This window comes from Lolium perenne, chromosome 2 (assembly GCF_019359855.2).
Source record: "Lolium perenne isolate Kyuss_39 chromosome 2, Kyuss_2.0, whole genome shotgun sequence".
Lineage (NCBI taxonomy): Eukaryota > Viridiplantae > Streptophyta > Magnoliopsida > Poales > Poaceae > Lolium > Lolium perenne.
In genome coordinates this window covers 245,053,175-245,068,019 of record NC_067245.2, presented here as the reverse complement: position 1 = coordinate 245,068,019, position 14,845 = coordinate 245,053,175, and the positions used below count along the sequence as shown (strand labels likewise).

Below are 14,845 nucleotides of genomic sequence, written 5' to 3'. Positions count from 1 at the left end.
CAAATCATCGGTCTCGCGGATAGCCCGTTGATTCCTTCTAGAAGACCGATCCAACGGATGCAGTTCAGCACCGTAGCGTTAGATGCACTTAGATGGACGGTCGACGTTTTGTTTTCCAGACCTCTCTCATGTTTTAGCGGAGGAGTGTGCTATCAAATAAATGTTTTGTTTTATTAGCTATTTCTATTTTTATTGTGACTTTGTTGCTAGTAGATGATGTAAATATGCATTAAGTTAATAATTGTGTGCACGACAATCCTTGTGCTAAAAAAATAAACAAAAAAAACTATCTGCTGTTAGTTATCCAAACAAGTGCATGTGATGGTAGCAGTGTGTGGCATGCAATGGTGGGCCTAAAACACAAGTGTGGCCTCACCCTGGCATCCCCAGCCACTTGATTTGCCCCAAAAGTGCATGTTTTGGCCTAAAACCCTATATTTGGGGTGTCTGGGTGCAACTCACCATGGTCTACCCCATATTATTCATGTAAATTCCAAGGGTAGAAGTGTGGGGCATGCATTGGTGCACCCATGTGCCAAGTGTGGCCTCACCCTGGCATCCCCAACCACTTGATTTGCCCCAAAAGTGCATGTTTTGGCCTAAAACCCTATATTTGGGGTGTCTGGGTGCAACCCACCATGGTCTACCCCATATTATTCATGTAAATTCCAAGGGTAGCAGTGTGGGGCATGCATTGGTGCACCCATGTGCCAAGTGTGGCCTCACCCTGGCATCCCCAACCACTTGATTTGCCCCAAAAGTGCATGTTTTGGCCTAAAACCCTATATTTGGGGTGTCTGGGTGCAACTCACCATGGTCTACCCCATATTATTCATGTAAATTCCAAGGGTAGCAGTTTGGGGCATGCATTGGTGCACCCATGTGCCAAGTGTGGCCTCACCCTGGCATCCCCAGCCACTTGATTTGCCCCAAAAGTGCATGTTTTGGCCTAAAACCCTATATTTGGGGTGTCTGGGTGCAACTCAACATGGTCTACCCCATATTATTCATGTAAATTCCAAGGGTAGCAGTGTGGGGCATGCATTGGTGCACCCATGTGCCAAGTGTGGCCTCACCCTGGCATCCCAGCCACTTGATTTGCCCCAAAAGTGCATGTTTTGGCCTAAAACCCTATATTTGGGGTCTCTGGGTGCAACCCACCATGGTCTACCCCATATTATTCATGTAAATTCCAAGGGTGGCAGTGTGGGGCATGCAATGGTGCACCCATGTGCCAAGTGTGGCCTCACCCTGGCATCCCCAGCCACTTGATTTGCCCCAAAAGTGCATGTTTTGGCCTAAAACCCTATATTTGGGGTGTCTGGGTGCAACTCACCATGGTCTACCCCATATTATTCATGTAAATTCCAAGGGTAGCAATGTGGGGCATGCATTGGTGCACCCATGTCCCAAGTGTGGCCTCACCCTGGCATCCCCATCCACTTGATTTGCCCCAAAAGTGCATGTTTTGGCCTAAAACCCTATATTTGGGGTGTCTGGGTGCAACCCACCATGGTCTACCCCATATTATTCATGTAAATTCCAAGGGTAGCAGTGTGGGGCATGCAATGGTGCACCCATGTGCCAAGTGTGGCCTCACCCTGGCATCCCTAGCCACTTGATTTGCCCCAAAAGTGCATGTTTTGGCCTAAAACCCTATATTTGGGGTGTCTGGGTGCAACTCACCATGGTCTATGACATAGGCATCCCAAATGGGCCTGCCGAATATAGTACCCGGGGTTTATTGAAGGCCCACTACCCGAAGAATAAGAAGATTCGGGAGCCCAAGATGCGTTTAAGGAAGAAATAGAGTTGTAATAGGAAGTGTTGTTTGTAATCTGGCGGGACGAGTTAGAAACCGTCCCGGACTCTGTAAACTTGTATAGCACGAATCCCTCGGCTTTACCTCATATATAAGGGGGAGTCGAGGGACAAAAGAAAGAACCGAATCATTGTCTGCAAACCCTAGTTTTCACAATCGTCGAGTACTTTTCGGCTGAAACCTTCGAGATCTACTTACCCTCTACTTCTAACTAAACCCTAGCCTACAATCCATAGGCATTGACAAGTTAATCCCTTGTCAATTGGCGCCGTCTGTGGGAATTAGAGGCGTAAGGAGCTGATCTCGATGGCACGCTCAAGATCTTCGACATCGTCAACCGCAAGCAACACAATGGATCGAGGTAAACAGATCGCTACTGGTCTTGTCGATTTTGTTCCTCACCCACCCTCCCGTTTGGATGCATATGCGTATCTGGCGGAGCCCATGGAGATGACGTTCGGAAGGTTCCACTTTCGCGTCGAGAAGGAAGGATCGTATCGTGTCGAGATTCCGATTTCGTCGGGATCATCAGTGGCCGATTCAGATTTTTCAAGCTATGCATCGTCAAACGAGTCAGGAGAAGAAGAAACCTCGGCGACACGCTACGTCAGTATCAGAGCAAGAGAGAAACTCGCCAAGATCTTCAACGACATATCGTTTGAGTCATCTGCGGACTCGTATATAAGCGATGGCTCAAGCGATGTCGACAGTCATGACTTCATCGACAAATCTTTGACAGTGGGCAAGGTCTTCATCAGTCTCAACGACGATGTCACCAAACCCAACATAGATCTGAGTACAAAGTATCATCAGATTTACGCCATTGAAAATCAAGAAGAGACATCTGAGGCTTTCGACAGTTTGGGAAATCCATACGTCGATCCCTCCAATCTGCGACAAGGCTTGGGCAACAAATACGTCGGGCCAGAGCCGCGAGATAGAGTTCAACTTTCACAAGCAGCGTGGGACAGAGCTGCGAGAGCTATGAACGGCACAGAACCAATGGCTACCACAGCCACACCGGAAGAATTGCAAGCATATCAATATAGGCTCGCACGAGCTGCCAGGGAATTGGAAAAACAGATACCTGAGTTGAACAGAGAAAGGAGGCAGCTTCCGCATCCAGCGAGAGAAGGGCAGATCTAAGTCGACAATCTAGAACTACGGGTGATAGCCATCGGGAGGCGCGGAACAGAGCAAGATCAAGGCTGCAACACATACCCGAGGCAGAAAGAGAACACTTGGTTCAAAACCTCGACATGTCCTTTATGTCGATAGACACAAGAGGAAACATCATCCCTAAGACACCAGAGGCTGGGTATATGGCGACACATGCTTTTATCCTTGCATCTAAACCACCTCCGGGTGACCCAAGGGAAACACTGTACAATATGGCGGTAGCAGGAGTTGGAGCTATGGGGACAGCGTTTATATCAACGCCTCCCGAAGGAGTGGCAAGGCAAAATAGTCCGCGACCCGCAGAAGCAACAGCGGCAGCACTCGAAGGGCCAAGTGGAGCAAGAGACACAGCAGCACAAGCAAGAGTCGACGAGAGCGCGGCAAAGCGAAGGGATCATCGGCAATCCCCAGGACTTACCGCCGACGATATGGGCGGCTTACCATGCTTCACGAGGAGAGGCCGAAAATCGCGCGTCCCCTCCGGCTTCAAGTTGCCCGCTCATTTCCAGTAATGCGACGGCCTGCAAGATCCAGAGGCTTGGCTAGTCGACTATCTGAGACGGTGAAGCTGACAGGAGGAACTAGGGCAACAGCCATGCAAAGCATCCAGTGCACCCGAGTGGTGCCGCACGATCGTGGATAAAGAAACTCGCTCCAGATCCATCGACAAATGGGAAAGTTTCGAGGACGTGTTCGTCAAGAACTTCAGATCCACGTGCAAAAAACCAGCATCATTAGAGGAGTTGAGAGCGTGTCGACAAAAGCCGAGATGAGCCAATGAGAAAGTACATCCGTAGGTGGAATATCATCAAAAACTCGGCAGAAAACATATCCGACGAGAGAGCAATAGATGCGTTTGTCGCAGGAGTCGAGCGTGGAGACTTTGTCGAGGATTTGGGAAGGACCAATCCAAGGACGGTATCCGCGTTAATGGAGATAGCAAATAAATGGGCAGATGGAGAAGACGCTGTCCACAACAAACGACACAGGTCGCCGTAGGAGGACCGTGGTCGAAACTATCAACCGAGGCGAAGATTTCCTCGGACGTACCAGAACTACGACGCCCAGACAAATTTCGGCAGGTTTTCGGACAAATACAGGAGGCAACAGAGATGACTACCAGAGAAGCAAGGAACAGCGAGGTGATAATAGGGATGATTCACGCAACGTGCAAAATAGTGGGCCGAGGTTTCCAAGACCTTTCGTGTCCCCCGAGGAAATGCTGAACGGACCGTGCCGGATGCACTTCTTCCTCGACAAAGAACGGGAAAAGACAGTCGGGGCACCTGCAGAAGACCGTCGAAATTTTCTGCAATGTTCAGATACGCGAGAAAATGCTCACGCTCGAGCAACACGAGAGAAACCCTCGGGAGCCTAGGAGCGAGGTTCACCTCCCGCCACCTCCCGCGATTACAGAGGACAATCGACACCAGCTAAGAATAGCGGCAGCACTGCACCACCACCCTATGTTGATCCTAACTCCAACGGAGCAGTGTTGATGATTCGTAAGGGAAGGCCGTCCAATAGAGCTCAAAAAGTAATCTCACGACAGTGTTTATGGCAGAGAAAATGCCTCCACCAACAGTTGAGTACCTTAATTGGTCGGACAAGATATCGGCTTCACAATAGCAGATCATCCGCAGCAAGTTCCTCGACCAGGCGATCGGCACTTATTCTCGCCAGTTATCGCAGGATTTGATGTCTCTCGAGTGTTCATAGACGGCGGCAGCAGCTTGAACCTCATGTATGCAGATACATTGAGGAAGATGAACATATCCTTAGCAAACTTGAAACCAACAGACACAAGATTCCACGGCATCACACCAGAGAAACCAAGTTATCCATTGGGAAAAATCAATCTCGATGTTCAATTTGGGACCCGAGAAAATTATAGAATCGAGAAGCTCGAATTTGAAGTCGTGGATTTTCCATCACAATACCACGCTCTGTTGGGACGACCAAAGCATATGCTAGATTTATGGCAGTACCACACTATACATACCTGTTGTGGAGGTTGCCCGACCAAGAGGACCAATCACGAGTCAAGGGAAGCTTTGCCTTAGCCGATAAGTGCGACAAGGATTTTCACAAAGTTGGCAGAAACTTTCGGGATGCAAGCCGAGTACTTGGCGTCAAAAAGCATGACTGATTACGACGCATCGCGTACGCTGGAAGGCCAAATAAAGAATCAACTTTCAACACGAGAGAAAAATTCTAAGGAGGTGCGAGATTCAACCGACGGATCCAAAAAGACGACATCTATCGCAAACGATATGGATATCGCATAGGAAAGCGCGCTCATCAAGTTCCTCCGTGAGAACTGGAAAATCTTTGCATGGTGTCCAGCTGACATGCCAGAGTACCCGGGGAACTTGCCGAGCACCACCTAAATTTGGATCCAACAGCAAAACCAATCGAGACAACCTTTGCGGCGTTTTTCGAACCAAACCGCAAAGCCATGCTTTCAGAAATAAATCGACTCGAAGAAGCTGGATTTATCGCAGAAATATCTACAGAAGCCACATGGGTAGCTAACCCTGTGATGGTGCCGAAGAAAAACACGACAGTCCTTCGCATGTGCGTCGACTTTACGTGTCTCAATAAACATTGTCCTAAGGATCACTTTCCCCTCCCAAGGATCGATCAAATTATCGACTCCACGGCAGGTTGCGAACGTCTTTCCTTCTTGGATGCATACTCTGGTTATAACCAGATCAGATTAAAAGAAGATGATGAAGCCAAGACAGCGTTTATTACACCTTACGGCGTGTTTTGCTACAAAACAATGCCCTTTGGTCTAAAAAATGCGGGAGCAACATATCAGAGGATGATGCAGAAGTGTTTAGCAACACAGATCGGAAAAAACGTGCAAGTATACATCGATGATGTCGTCATAACATCAAAAAAGGGGACAACGTTGATCGAGGATCTCAAAGAAACTTTTGACAACCTCGACAAATTCTGCCTCAAACTGAACCCGACGAAGTGTTCTTTTGGCGTCCCAGCAGGAGAACTTCGGGGTTTCTAGTTTCGGCAAGAGGGATTGAAGCAAATCCCGACAAAATACAAGCCATAGTAACAATGAGAAAGCCAACAAAGTTGAAAGAAATACAGCAGCTAATCGGGCGAGTCGCAGCTTTGAGCAGGTTCGTCGCCGAGGTTAGGAGAAAAAGCGTTACCATTTTATGCGCTGATAAAACAAGGAGATAAATTCCAGTGGAACGAAGAGGCCGACAGAGCTTTCGAGGATCTGAAGCGAAAAATCTCGACACCACCAATCCTGGTGGCTCCAAAGGAAAAGGAACCTCTCCTACTGTATATTGCAGCCACGCCCCAAGTGGTCAGCACAGTATTAGTTGTCGAAAGAGAGGAAGAAGGGAAAATCCATGGAGTGCAGCGGCCAGTATACTTCGTGAGCGAAGTCTTGTCACCTTCAAAACAAAGGTACCCTCAGTACCAAAAGCTAGCATATGGAGTGTTCACGACAGACGAAAATTGCGCCACTATTTTTCGGCACACCCGATCATAGTGGTCAATGAAGCTCCCTTGTCAAATATACTGAATAACCCGAAGCTACGGGTCGTGTCTCCCTTTGGGGAATAGAACTTTCCCTCGGGACATCACGTATGAAAAAAGAAAAGCAATAAAGTCGCAAATACGCCGGACTTCATCGCAGAATGGATGGAGTTGCAAAATACAGGACCTCCAGATTTATCGAGAACTTGGACCATGAACTTTGATGGGTCCAAGAGACTAGAAGGAGCTGGCGCAGGAGTAGTACTCATATCACCTGAAGGCGACAAATTGAAGTACATCCTCCGGATGACATTCCTTAACGCATCTAACAATGAAGCAGAATATGAGGCCCTCATACACGGGATGAAGATGGCAAAAGCCTGTGGAGCAACTCGATTAAAAATCTTTGGCGACTCACAGTTGGTGGCTCAGCAAGTTATGAACCAATGTGATGCAATCAATGATAGCATGATGGCATACAAGGAGGTGTACAACGAGCTTGAGAAGTTATTCGATGGATGCGAAGTAAATCATATTAGCAGGTTGAGCAACGACGAAGCCGACGTTCTCGCAAACATCGGGTCACAGTGCCTTCCAGTCCCGCCAGGTGTATTCTGGGAAGAGATAACAGAGAGATCCACTAAGCCAACAAAGTCAAAAAAGAAGGAGAAGAAACCCTCGGGGGCTGCCAAGGAAAAGCAAGAGGACGAAGAAGAGGATCAGGACTTGGTCATGATGATACAGATACCGTGGATGCAGCCGTACATATCATACATCATGAGAAAAGAAATACCCGATGATCCAGTTGAAGCAAGGCGAGTAATTCGACGCTCCAAAGCTTTTACGGTGGTCAAGGGAGAATTGTATAAGCGAAGTATTTCAGGCGTTTTGCAAAGGTGCGTTACACCCGAAGAAGGAAGAATAATCCTGAAGGATGTACACGAAGGAATATGTGGCCACCACGCAAGTAGTCGAGCTATCGCAGCCAAGGTTTTTCGGGCAGGATTCTACTGGTTGACAGCAATCGAGGACGCCAAGGACATAGTAAGAACTTGCGACGCATGTCAAAGGTTCGCCGCAAAACCTCACTCTCCAGCAGCAGAGCTAGCACCAATACCATTGTCGTGGCCCTTTGCTCAATGGGGACTTGATATGGTGGGTAAGTTACACAAATCCTGGCCAGGAGGAAAGGAGTACATGCTAGTAGCTGTCGATAAGTTTACAAAGTGGATAGAAGCAAATCCGATAAATTCACCAGATGGAGCATCCGCAGTAAAATTCGTAAAAGGCCTCGTCTTCAGATTTGGAGTGCCCCACAAAGATCGTCACGTACAACGGCAGCAACTTCACATCCCATGAATTCAAAGATTATTGCGAAGAGGTGGGTATTAAGCTGAACTTTGCGTCAGTTGCACATCCTCAAACCAATGGGCAAGTCGAGAAAGCCAATGGCATCATCTGCAATGGTATCAAGAAGCGCTTGTTAGGACCACTGGAAAAAGCTCGACATACCTGGCCAGAAGAACTACCAAGCGTGTTGTGGAGCATCCGAACAACACCAAACACAAGAACGCAGAAACTCCGTTTTTCCCGGTTCATGGAGCAGAGGCAAGACTACCAATCGAGATAGAGCACAACTCTCCACGTGTCGCTGAATATGATGAAGAAACGTCGAGAAGAGTGCTAGAAGACGACGTCGACGCACTTGATGAAGCTCGAGATGAAGTATTATCTCGGGTAACCAAATATCAACAGGACTTGAAGAATTACCACAGTCGACGTTTGCGGCCAAGATCTTTTCAGGTGGGAGACCTAGTTCTTCGGCTCACGCAAAAAAGTCATGAAAAACTCGAGTCACCATGGCTTGGCCCTTACATTGTCACGGAAGTAATTGGAGGAGGAGCATACAGAATAAAGGACAAAAAGACAGGGGTGGAGGAGCCAAACCCCTGGAACGTGGCGCAACTTAGGCGTTTTTACGCCTAGAGTCAAAATATAGTCTTTGTAAAGCTTCAATGTATTGAAACGCCCGCGAGTTTTCAGACGCACTCTTTTCCTTTTTCGGGGCACCGAGTGGGGCCGGAGAAGGTTTTTAATGAGGCGGGCTCGCGGTGCTGCAATATAATAAAGATAGTGACAATATAACTTTTCTTCTTTATCGACATGACCAAAGTCTTCGCTCCGACGAATTTCAATATAGTTCATCGACAAAAGGAAAAACTTGCCTTGGTATTCAAATACCTCGTGAGTCAACAAAAATACAAAATAGTACTCAATAAAAAGCTTGGGGGCTCATATTCGCCTTAAATATATAAATGCCTTGGTTCAAAACCTCGCAAGTATACAAATATAGTAAAGAGTCACCGAAACACTCGGGGGCTAAACAAACAGAGAAATATAATGATTGCTTTACAATATAGTCATGGATTACAAAGGAAAAATATCTACAAGAAGAAACTAACTAGTCTTGATTCAATATGTCATCAAGAGTAACCCTGTTTTCCTCAGGAGCAGCACCAAGAAAATCGGCATAATGGCCATCGGCAAAAAAGTCGGCATCCATCCGAAGTAGGTCCTCAATCATTTCTTCGGCTATAGGCGTAACCTTCGTGTTAATCCTGTCAACACCAACTCTCCGCCGTTTTACTTTTTGGTGAACTTTCTCGACAACCTGGGTAAGGTCAAGCTTCGAGTGGCAGATTTGGAGCATGATAAGGGCAAATCTGGCGCCAGCTACTAGTTGAGCCTTGACAAAATCATGGATACTGCGAGCATCCTTGAACCTTTCCATCAATTCAGGAAGAGTTTTTGGTTGGACGTTCCGAGGAAACATGGAGTTGTAAACCATGGACAAGGTCTTGGTACAGAATCAAGGAAATCGCGAGTTTGAGAGGCGCGATCTTGAAATCTGACAATTTGGCGGGTCCTCTCTGGGGTAGCCCAAAACAACGAACCATGGTCCAGGGAAAGATTAACAAGGAGGGTTGTCCTAGCATTTACCCTCTCTTCCTCGGCAGCAGCATCAACAAAGGCACCTATCAAAACAAAGAAGTGGAAACCTCTAAGAAACAATAGCATGAAGATAAAGAATATCAGCGGACGAAACAGGCATACCCGACATATCTGCACTGGCTTCATTCATTAATTCGAGCATGAAATTTTCTCGAGTAGTTGCCTTTTCAGCTTCGGAAGCAGCAATTTCCTTAGCAGCCACGGCTTCGTGAGCTTGTTGAAGAGCAATTTTTTCGGCTTCAGATGACTTACGAGATTGCTCCATCATCACAAGTGTTTGCTTCTTCGCATATTGAAGTTGTTGCCGAAGTTCATCCAGTTCTTGCGACAAGGTATCGTCGACAGGAGCGGTATCACCAAAAGCTTTCCTCGCGCGGGAAGAAGAAGGCGAAACATTGGAAGGAGCAGAAGATGGAGTATAGTTATCAAATATCAACTGAAAAATAAACAAGACAACATCAAATAACAAGCAAAGATAGAAGTCTTCATTAATCTCTTGGAATAATTACAAGGGCATTACAGTGGAGTTAAGAAAGTACGTGTCGCCAAATGACTACTTTGGCGACAGAAGCAAAAGAAACAGAAAGAAAAACAGAGGCATGCAACTAGACCTCCGGCCTCGAGGAGCTAGGAGTTGAAGCTGGCTTGATCCCCAGATACGCCAAGATCTTCTTCGTGTTGGGCTTGGCCGCCTTGATCAGCGACCTCCATCTTGACTGCTCTATCTCGATCGGTGTCGCCAACCTTCATCCAATCAAGCGTCTGTTGGCTGTCAGCAACCAGGGCAACAGTACTCTCGACAGCAACCTTCATATTCTCCTGACGCATCTTCAATCCCAGGTCTTCCGACAAATTGAAAAGCTTGGCAAGGGCAAGGAAAGTCGAAGGTTCCTCTTTCTTCGGGAAGAAGTAGGGGAATAACGCCGACAAACTTGCACTGGCATTGGCCACGCCTTCGCGAATTTCACGCCCATGAAATTCCAGAAGAGAAAGTGCGTCAAGAAGAGGGTCCTTGACGGGATTTTCCAAGTCAAAATCTTGGTCTGTTTGGGCTGCCACATGAGACCGAACATTAGTCGAAAACCAAGAAACAGGACGTACAATAAAACGAAGGGATGGATGATATTACTTAGCGTACGTCGACTTTGCGACTTCAAGCGCTTGATGATATCTTGCTCACGTGCAGCTTGTGCAGTTTTACGCTCATTCAAGGCAGATTCAGCATCTGTGAGACTTTTACGCAACGCTTCAACACTAGCAGCTTTCACCTTGGCTTCATCAGCCTCGGCCTTGGCTTCACTAGCAGCAAGTTCAGCTTTCTTGCGAGCCGCCTCACTTTGCTCGAGTTTTTGAGCAAGTGCGTCGACACGTTCGTTGGCCTCTGAAAGTTTTTCTGTCGAGATATGAAAAAGAAAGAAAAGAAAGATCAAAAAATATCGACAAGCAACAGGAATAGAAAGTCAAAGAAAAATAGCAAGTATAAAAGTCGTTACCTTCGGCTCTGGCGGCATATTCACGGTACCCAACAAATTGGGACCCGATCCGAAGAAGCTCTTTGATCATTGGCTGTTCAAAGGTAAGTACATCAAAAGAAACGTAGGCATGAAAAAGAGAAAAGGTGTGAAAAAACAAAATAAGGAAAATATAGATGCCGACAAACTTACATCATCTAAGAGCAGAGTCGACGAACTGCCCAACTGAGGGGCAGGATCAACAATCTTTTCAACCCGTGCCCTTTTTGGTGAAGGGGCACGGGGGCTCGAAGGAGGAGTAGATGTATCAACATTTTGTTGAGGAGGCGACGATTCCTCCCCTTCAACTGGTTTTTCTGAAATTACTAAAGTATGTGACGTGCTCGTTCGAGCAGCCACATCTAAAGTTGGAGTTTCTTCATCATCACTGTGACAAAATAGTGGCAGCATAAAAAGCAAGGCAAAATAAAAATTCTTCAAATAAAAAAGGAAAAGAGCAAGGAACCTACGAGCTGATGATACTCTCGATGTATGGATCATAAGCTGCTTTTCGAGGTGCAGGAGCAGTTTCTTCGGGTTTCGAGGTCCCGGAATCTTCGGCATTGCTCCTTTTCCTTTTGCTCTTCGGAGAAACAGCAGGAGGAGGAGATTGTGCTGATGTTGTATCTTCGAGGCAGCATCCTTCTCGGTAGATCCCGCAGATTTTCGAGAATCATGGTTCATTCACAAAAGAGGGGGTCTCTGGTTGACATCATCGACAACGGCTCTTTCTTCGACCTCTCCATCCTCAGGAAGAGGAGGAAGGGAAGCCATAGTAGGATGATTCTACAAAGAAATAGTGACAAAAGAGAATAAGTGAGATACCACTGCAAATAAGATACGAGGAACAGTTCAAAACAAGATAAAACTTCGAGAAGACAAAATACCTCGGGAAGAGGATTGGAAGCACTGTATGGTTCCACTCGACAGGAGGAGGGAATAGGATCCTTCTTGCCTAATCGAGAAATTCTTCGAACCAATTTTTCCAAGTCCTTTACAGAAAGATCACTGGAGATTCTGTTGGCGTCATTTTCACCAGAATACGTCCAAAGGGGATTTTTGCGAGCCTGAAGAGGCTGCACTCTAATCCTAAGGAAGTAGGCAGTAATTTGAACACCAGATAGCTCTTTGCCTCGAGTGTTTTGAAGATGACGGATACGAGCCATGAGCGCCTCTGTCGCCTTTTTCTCTTCTTCAGAAGCTTCGGCATCCCACGAACGGCGACCCATAATACAGGCACTTCCGTCGAAAGGAACTATGTTGTGCTCCACGTAATTGGCGCTTTCTTCGTGGATGTAGAGCCATCTCTTGCGCCATCCTTGGACAGAGTCGGGAAACTTGACGTCGAAGTAATCGACATCAGTGCGGACACAGATAACAACGCCACCTATGTTATAGGTGACGTTGTGAGAGCCATTGCGGCGGAGGCAGAAAATACGCTTCCACAGAGCCCAATTAGGAGGGACTCCGAGGAAGCATTCGCAAAGGGTGATAAAAATAGAAATGTGGAGGATGGAATTGGGAGTCAGTTGGTGCAGCTGAATCCCATAAACAAAGAGAAGACCGCGGAGAAAATCATGAATTGGGGTAGAGAGGCCACGGATGAGATGATCAACAAAACTAACCCGATACTCCATTGGAGGCTTGGGGTAGCTTTCTTCGCTAGGAAAGCGGATGGCGTCCTCCTTCGTCATGAGGCCGAGCCTCTTCAGCGTGTTGATGTCTTGATTGGAGATTTTGGATCTCTCCCACTCAAGATCCTCGGCGGCCATCTTGGATTCCGGCGTGCTGTGGCGAGTCAGACGCGTGCGCGGTGGCATCAACGGCAGTGGGCAGAGCAATGTATGTGCGTACGGAAGATTGGAGAGAGTTGGGCGCAGGGGAAGTTTTGCGAAAAGGAACAGGTGAGCGGCGCAAGCGAGGGGATGAACGAAGGTTGAAGAAGGGTTTATATAAGATTCGGGTGAAGCAGTGTGCCGTTGGATGAAGAAATCGTGTGGTGAGGATGGATCTTCTAGACACAAGGGCAAAAGAGTATTTTTACTGAAATAGGCGTTACCGTACGTGCGCCAGGAAAAGCGGAGGACGTGTGTCCACTACTTGCACGACGTGTCAACGTGGTGAAAGTAATGGACCCACAGGACAGAAAATTCACGACTACTTGTCAAGGATGAAGTAAATTTGATTAAGAGAAGAATGTCGACAAGGAAGTATTCAGAGATTGGCGACAGGATGAAATATTCAATACTTCGGGAGCCTTTGATCAAATACAAGTTTTTGCCCAAATGCTCGGGGGCTACTCCGACAAAAAGTAAAATTTCGAGTATGACAATATAGAAAATGTTGAGCCTACAACCAAGCACAAGTTCTTGGCTGTAGCCTCAAGCTACTCCCATCGGGAGCGCTGTTCGCGCACCCGAGAAATATAAAAATAAAGAGAGAGAAGAAGAAGAAGAGGAAAGAGTTCATATTGCGAAATAATGACAAAATAGCGATAAGGTGGAATAAAATGTTGAGCCTACAACCAAGCACAAGTTCTTGGCTGTAGCCTCGGGGGCTACTCCCATCGGGAACGCTGTTCGCGTGCCCGATGAAATTAACAAAGGAAAAATAGAAGAGCAAGAGAGTATATTTCGAGTTATAATTAACTCTACATATACTCCCATCGGGAGAACAATATAAGTCATATTTGACTCAATAAAATGTGCCATTCCAACAGCCGGAAAAGCACTCGACAATATATTCTCAGAACGCCAAAGTTGCGATCAATTTCTGAATGCCGCAAATTTGCGAAGGTAAGACCCCAGAATCCATTCTGCTGGGCGTGGCATCGCCAAAGACTGCGCTCTGCTACTTTTATCCGTATCAACAGATACGAAGAAAAATCCTAACGGACGCGTTAGGTACCCGATAAATTTGACTGGGACTCGACGTAATGGTAAGACCTTAAGCGGCACCTGTCGAAGTTTACACCAGTATCCCGAGATCATGTCCAGGGACGTGATTTTGAAGTAGGTTTTTGCGGATTGCCACTAGAGCAGTTAACTAGTACCTGATCCGTCAGATGAACTAGCCCCAATTACCAATATCCCTGTACAATATAGAATTTTATGAGAAGAAATATAGAAAGTTAAGGCTTTCGGGTAAAAATAAACAGTGGAGATTTTCCCTGACTTTACAATTCAAGCAAAATCTCGGGGGCTACTGACATAGGCATCCCAAATGGGCCTGCCGAATATAGTACCCGGGGTTTATTGAAGGCCCACTACCCGAAGAATAAGAAGATTCGGGAGCCCAAGATGCGTTTAAGGAAGAAATAGAGTTGTAATAGGAAGTGTTGTTTGTAATCTGGCGGGACGAGTTAGAAACCGTCCCGGACTCTGTAAACTTGTATAGCACGAATCCCTCGGCTTTACCTCATATATAAGGGGGAGTCGAGGGACAAAAGAAAGAACCGAATCATTGTCTGCAAACCCTAGTTTTCACAATCGTCGAGTACTTTTCGGCTGAAACCTTCGAGATCTACTTACCCTCTACTTCTAACTAAACCCTAGCCTACAATCCATAGGCATTGACAAGTTAATCCCTTGTCAGTCTACCCCATATTATTCATGTAAATTCCAAGGGTAGAAGTGTGGGGCATGCATTGGTGCACCCATGTGCCAAGTGTGGCCTCACCCTGGCATCCCCAGCCACTTGATTTGCCCCAAAAGTGCATGTTTTGGCCTAAAACCCTATATTTGGGGTGTCTGGGTGCAACCCACCATGGTCTACCCCATATTATTCATGTAAATTCCAAGGGTAG

The 14,845-nt window shown here is 46.8% G+C and overlaps 1 long non-coding RNA gene across 1 annotated transcript; it reads right to left on the bottom strand.

Annotated features, from left to right (window-relative positions):
- Positions 1 to 10,837: 10,837 nt before the first annotated feature.
- Positions 10,838 to 11,379, bottom strand: LOC139835301 (uncharacterized). The gene is made up of 3 exons (XR_011751096.1): positions 11,194 to 11,379; positions 11,023 to 11,095; positions 10,838 to 10,922 (listed from the first exon to the last, which is right to left on the bottom strand). It is a non-coding gene; the product is annotated as an uncharacterized lncRNA (long non-coding RNA).
- Between the last annotated feature and the right edge of the window lie 3,466 nt (positions 11,380 to 14,845).